Source organism: Bidens hawaiensis, unplaced genomic scaffold (genome assembly GCF_021521415.1).
Source record: "Bidens hawaiensis isolate Kalapana, Puna unplaced genomic scaffold, B.hawaiensis_p1.1 tig00019639_1, whole genome shotgun sequence".
NCBI classification, from domain to species: Eukaryota; Viridiplantae; Streptophyta; class Magnoliopsida; order Asterales; family Asteraceae; genus Bidens; species Bidens hawaiensis.
This window is the reverse complement of record NW_027492978.1, coordinates 241,008-247,895: the sequence shown is the minus strand read 5'-3', so window position 1 is coordinate 247,895 and position 6,888 is coordinate 241,008. Positions and strand designations below refer to the sequence as shown.

Below are 6,888 nucleotides of genomic sequence, written 5' to 3'. Positions count from 1 at the left end.
GCGTGTCGTTAAAAGCATTTTTTCTAGTAGTGAAAAGAAAATAAAAAACATAAAAAAGCGCAAAAAGAGGGAATCGAATCGGGATTCTCACAATAGGAAGGTGAGCAGTTTACCCCAGACCATGGTTCACTATGCCAACAATTTATATATGGATTCAGTCACTGGTATAAAGCTAGTTTTAAGGGATTGTTATACAAAGCTTGTCTTATTCCAGGCACAACATTATTACATTTAGAGAACTTATATAGAAAACACTTAACAAATTGTGTTGTAAGAATGTGGAACTAAAAGCAAGTCGTTCTTTCGCTTTAAAGTTGTTCCAAAAGACTCCAACATATTGAAATCATTTGAACTTGTCCCATTCGGAAGTTCCCAGTCGAAGTGGTAAAGTAGCATCGCGAGAGGAAGCTCTACATTACCCAACCCCAAGAGCATGCCTGGACACATTCTTCTTCCGGACCCGAAGGGAAAATATTCAAAATCTGTTCCCAACATGTTAAAAGAACTTTCACTAAACCTTTCTGGTATGAAACTTTCAGGATCGTTCCAGTAATCCGGATCACGTCCAATCAGCCAGGCGTTGATTAGAACTTTAGTATTGACCGGTATATGAAATCCACCTATTTCACAATTTTCCGAACATTCTCTAGGTAACAAAAAAGGAATAGGAGGATGCAGCCTTAGTGTTTCCTTAATAACTAGTTTAAGGTAGTCTAGTTCTTGTATATCAGACTCGTGTATTTTTGTCTTTCCTTTGAGTACTTGCCTAAGCTCGTGTTGTGCTTTCTTCATCACCCTTGAATTCTTCATTAGCTCGGACATCGCCCATTGAATAGTCACCGCAGAAGTATCAGAGCCTGCTGCAAATATTTGCTGTGCCATAGAAACATTTTTTTTAAACCATGTGGTTGGTTTAATACTTTAATTCCTTGTGGGTTGTTTTTGTATAAGTGGCTTAATCATGAGTATACTGCTTTTCATAAGTTCAGTACCATAGAAACAAATTTTTTTAAACCATGAGGAAGATATTTTAATTTTTGTTAAAGACTTCACCTTACATACTTTTTAACTCTACACCTGGCCTAATCCTTCAATGGGGATGGCCGTTAGAAAATCCTGAGCCCGAGGAGCCCGAAGGCATTCAAACACCGCCTTTTGGCGAGGGGATAGATCAAACTTCACTTCTAAACTCTTGACGATTCCACTAAATAAGGCACTCGCCACAACATGTTGGGCTTTAGGGGGGGCGGTGGCCTTATTAGAGAACCCGCTAAGATCAAAATCTGGAAGTGAAGTACGTAAACGATCCATCGCACACCCATAATCAAAGTCCAACCCATAAATATCACAACCCCGAAGAATATGGTCTTGCAAACACCACGACTGTGCTCTCAAAGCCACAAAAGCACATGTAGATACATCCTCGGCCGAACAGAGACCCAACCCCCCATAACGGATCGGAAGTGATGCCAACCTCCATTGGAGATCCCCAAAGAACGGACCTCCACAAACCACGATGTCCTCAATCGCCCTTCGAAGACCATTGTCAAATATAGAAACAGCTTCCCCCACATACATAGGTTGGCATGTTCTCAAACCGAACAAAAGCTTGGCGACTCCCATACATGAGCGAAGCAAAAGAAGCTCGCATTGAGGATCCCGAAGTCTTGGGAGACAGCTCATCAGTTCCACAGCGCTAGATGCCCTTTTCATAGCCAAACTGCTGATAAACCCCGCATCCTGGCTTACAGCACCACCAAGGAGTTTCACGCCAAGCGCCGGCCTTCCAATCCCGCAAGGGAACAACCCCTCCTGTGCCTTCACCCCATTGCATGTTGGCCAAAATAACTCTGTTTTCTTAACGTTTAATTCAAGACCCAAACGAGGCCCCTCAGACCTGATAATATCTAATGCTTTGGCTACCTCTCTAGTATCCCCGATAATCGTGCCATCATCCAAGTACCAAGCATGAAAGAGAAGCTTGCACCGATCTCTGATTTGGTGAACAAGTGGGTGCAAAGCTAAGGCAAAAAGGAGAGGCCCAAGAGGGTCCCCCTGTTGAACCCCAGTGGTGGATTTAATGAAAGTATCACCCACATATAACCTAGCCGACTGCCCATATAAAAAATCCACCCAAAGAGAAATGGAAGGACATCGACTCCGAACCTCATGTAGAAGGGTCGTCCTATCTACTTAGTTGAAGGCATTGGAGAAATCAACAGTAAGCATAGCCAATGACCCATCCGAATGAAACTGATTTAGAAACCTGTTCGCGCTATGAAGCACGGCCTCTGCCCCACTGGGGACTCCCACCCCAAATTGAAAGTCACCGAGGTATTTAACCATCTCCTTCCCGACATCCCTCATAGCCACCTTAGAGACCAACCGCCTCCAAATGGCCCCAACGGCAATAGGTCTAATCCCATTGTCCGGTTTAAGCAACGGCGTAAGTGGGGCAGACGCAACAAACTCTGCCAACACCTTAGGACACCTTCCCCCCAAAAATAAATTAACCACCGCAGAGATAGCCTTGAGCAAACCATCCGCAATCGGAGACCCCTCTCCGCACAACGCATCTAAAATGCGTTGGGCTCGCAAACCGTCCCGCCCACACGAAGTCCCTTTAGGGAAAGACTTAATGCACCCAAGCACACTATCAACGTCCACGACAAGGGGAGACTCAGAAAGCAAGGAAGCAGGCATAATCGGAGGTGCCATGATGGGATGCTTAGACAACAAAGCGTTCAAAGTATCCTTACCGAAAGGTGCAACCCCTGAAGAGCATAATACCTTGACCGCAGCAGTGAAATGCCCGTCCGCAACTTTTCGCAAACATTGTTTAACATTGGCGCCCAACCCGGCGTTGTCAGACTCGGGTACAAACGCATCACCACCCGGGGCATCTCCTAGGGGTTGGTTAAAAAGCGATATAAGGAGCTCAAAGAAACCGTCACGGTCACCCCAAGCGGATAGTGACCGTTGAATAATTCGGCATTGCTCAGACTTTCTATTGCCAGACCTGCATTGCTGACGATTAGAAGGTCTGAAAACTCGTAAGGTGCAACGTGGTACCAACAACAGTTTCACCCACGCCTCAACAGACTCTGGCATAGCCGCCACCTTACCCAGAGCACCCACTAAGGCTTGGGAAAAAGCCATACGACAACTATGAGGAATGTTTTTAACAGTCGTAATAGGAAGAGTGAAGACACGCTCAAGGAGAGCTACATCCACCTCCACCCTTCCCACCGCGACAACTTCCCTCCCAACATGTGGCTTCGCAATCCCCAATATATATTCCTCCACATCTCCCGTGACACACTTGTACCAGACCGACCCGTCATCATGATGGCACCCCCGACGGAGAGCATGTGACTCCATACACGCTCCACACATCCACCTACGCGAGACCTTTAAAGCCTCACCAACCGAAATAAACAAATCCAAATTTGTCGAGATCGCCTCCCGTAAGGTCTCTTTCTTGGCATCCGATGACAAATGAAGCCGCTTAATATGTGCGGCCAATCGAACCCCCTTGGACCCCGGTAATCCATCCGGGCAACAGTGGAAGCCTCTAAACGGACACGGCCAAACAACCTCCTCAATAGCCCCGGTCATACCACCCCCGACCCACAAAACACCCCGGTAGCCAAGTACCACACCAAGAAAAATAATAATAAAACAAAACTCGAGTTGAGTTTGAGGTGAAGTCTTTAACATATGTCGGGTTTGGAGTATCGGGCTACCCTTAAGTACCGGTTAATGATCCCTATGTTCCCGACGGATGAACCTTGCCCAATTTGTCGTAAGGTCTGTCTGGATTCTTTTGGTGACCATGCGGTGCATTGCAAAGAATTGCCTGGCTTTAAATACAGACATGATCTGGTTAGGGATGTTCTGTGTGATGTTCTTAAACGGGCAGGGATTTCTGCTAAAAAGGAGGCCCCTGTTAACTTTCTCACGGATCCTATTGAAGGGAGGTCTACTTTACGACCAGCTGATATTCTTGTGTTCGGGTGAGCAGGGGGGAAACACGCCTGTGTGGATCTTACAGGAGTGTCTCCTCTTGTTGGGCTCAGGGACCGTGGGTTTGTTGTGGGTCAGGCTGCGTTGAAGGCTGAATCGGGCAAAGTTGTTAAACACGAGAAAGCTTGTTTAGATAATCAACATGTCTTTCTACCATTTGCCTTTGATACATTTGGTTTTCTGGCTCCAGAGGCTGTGAAATTTTTGAGTAGGGTTCAGCGCGTCGTACACGGAACCTCTTCAGCTTCTAGGTCCCAAAGCTTCGTTTTTAGCAGGATTGGCTTTGCTGTTCAAAAGGGGGTTGCGGCGCAACTTGTTGCCCGTTTGCCTGCCACTTTATTGTAATCGTTTTATAGTAAATTATATAAAACTTCGATATTGTTTTAAAAAATTACACCTTTAATTTTTTTTAAAGAATTTTTTTAAAGACTTCACCTTACATACTTTTTAACAATTTTTTTTAAAGATATTTTAATTTTTTTTAAAGACAACCACAGGATCTAAATCATATATTAAAATTCTCAAAGCAAAAACTTTATCGTACATACTACTAGGCCAGCGACACTCTCGTCACAGAGATTAGTGTCGGGTAAAAGTACCGTAAAGCCATTTAGAGTGTTGAAATCTTAAAACCGATTGAGCCTTGACTAAATAAAGTAAGTTTACATATTAATAGTATTAATAATGGTTTACAGATGAAAATTTACATATATATATATATATATATATGTGTACATTGAGAGACGGGATGAGATCTAAAAAATATTTTTCAAGGTCTTTTTTTTTCATGAGAGAATAGTGTTTGCAGCTAAATGGAAGACAAACAGGCAACAAGTTACGACTTTATAAAAGTGTTTAAGAAAGGTGTTCATTTGATCATTTCCATGTAATGGATAGTGTGTAGTAGTCCTGATAAGAAAAATAATAGTAAAAAGAAACTGTCGAAGCACGAAATGAATCTAACCTGATCCATGACGATGTTTCCACGGATTTTCGAGATGAACGAACCACGTCTTGATCTTCTTCTTCTGCAGCTGCGCCTATGACCTGCAATGTTGAGACCTGCAATGGTTTCGGGGGTGTGGAGGTGACTGCTAATTTATCCTGAGGATTTCTTGTTCACAGACACAAAAAAGTGGCGGTGGCTCTTATTGAGCATGACCTCAAATAAGGAGGTGGAGACCTCCTTATATAGAGAGTCTCATGGCCACCATCATGGTACCCTAATGGGCCTAGCCCAATTAGGGTTACCTCCACAAAACCCCCTCAGCCCAATAACATTGTATTAGTCCATGTAATAAAATAAGCCAAACATAATAGATTTAGGGTCGTAGAACCGGGTTTTAGTACCATACCCCTACAGAAACCAACACCTTGTTTTTAAATTATTAATTATGTGTCGCATGCCCCATGTTGGCTGTATATTTTGTAGTCTTGTAAACATTTAGTTATCATTTTCTAAACCATAATTAAGTAACAACAATAAACTACATAAAAATAAAACTAACCAGTATGACTGCTTTAATGTTGTCAAAACTTAATGGAAACTCAAGACCACCATCATCTTTTAGCCTCAACAGAACATCAACAAGATCTTCTTCATCCGCGTGATGACTCGGTTCATTGGCACGACCACGACGTTCTTTGTGCTCCAAGATGATGTTATCTAAAATCAAATCGCCCTTGTTACGTATCTTCATCATTTTCTTCCTGGTGCCCGTAACTAGAGCCAGTAATCCGATAGATGGAAATAGATCAGATACATCAAAACCACCCGATAATTCGTTACCCTCTTGAATCATATCAAGAAGCATGGCTTGATCCTTGCATCTACTCCCAATAGTAATCCTGGATATAGTGGTGTTAATCATGGTAAAAGTCTTGTCAGTAAGGTTGATTGTTTTTAATCCTTGTGTAGCAATGGACTCAAACTCTTGTTCACGAATATATCGAAACGATTAAACTCTTCTTGAACTTAGAAGCTCCAAGACACATATCTTACGCATTTGTCTCCAGTAATCTCCGTAAGGGGCGAATGCTATGTCCTTGTAGTTGTACGTGAGGATCTCTATAATCGGAGACTTGGGCCGGGTTGCAAAAATGATGTCATGAGTTTTCATGATCTCTTTAGCTAAAGGAGGAGAGGAGATTATAACCGCGGAGACTTGGCCGAGCTGTAGACGAACAACTGGTCCTAGTTTCCGGGCTATGTTTCTTAGAGCATGATGTGGTGGTGCTCCTATAAGATGATGTATGTGGCCTACTAGTGGGAGCTTCCATGGTTGTGGTGGAAGGTTTATGTTTGAATGATCAAGTGAGTTGATTAAGCTTCTAATGATTATTATGAAGATGAGGAATAGGAGGCCAACAAAGAAGAAAAGGAGAGGAAAGGTAAATTGGATGTCCATATATGACTTCTTCAAGTTTATGAACTAGCTTGTTGGAAGGTTAAACTATAAAGGCACATCTTAATTACTAGAGATAGAGATGGATGGTGAATTATGAAGTAGATATTATAAATTATTATAATTTTATGGTATATTGGTTTGTATTAATTCTGACATTCACCTTTTGGTTACTGTCAGTCCTAACTAATGAACTGGCTGCTGACGCTCACAGCTTTTAACGTATTTGTTTCCAACGGTCTGCGACTAACAAAATCCGAACGTTGTCAGTTTCAGGTCGCCGGAAAAACGTTTTTAGCCGTAAAGCTCAAACTTTTTTCTAGAAAACTCAACATTTTTGTCCCACACATTTTTGTAACTTTGTATCGGACCTTTAGGAGCATTTTTCTAGTAAAAGCCTCAATAATTGAGGTCATCCGAACCTTAGAACCATCGTCGGAAACGGTTTGGTGGTGTT

General features: G+C 42.7%; 1 pseudogene across 1 annotated transcript; it reads right to left on the bottom strand.

The window, feature by feature from the left end:
- Positions 1–203: 203 nt before the first annotated feature.
- Positions 204–6,560, bottom strand: LOC143558752 (desmethyl-deoxy-podophyllotoxin synthase-like; annotated as a pseudogene). Its single transcript, XR_013139796.1, has 2 exons — positions 5,535–6,560; positions 204–873 (listed from the first exon to the last, which is right to left on the bottom strand). The product of XR_013139796.1 is annotated as a desmethyl-deoxy-podophyllotoxin synthase-like (transcript).
- Between the last annotated feature and the right edge of the window lie 328 nt (positions 6,561–6,888).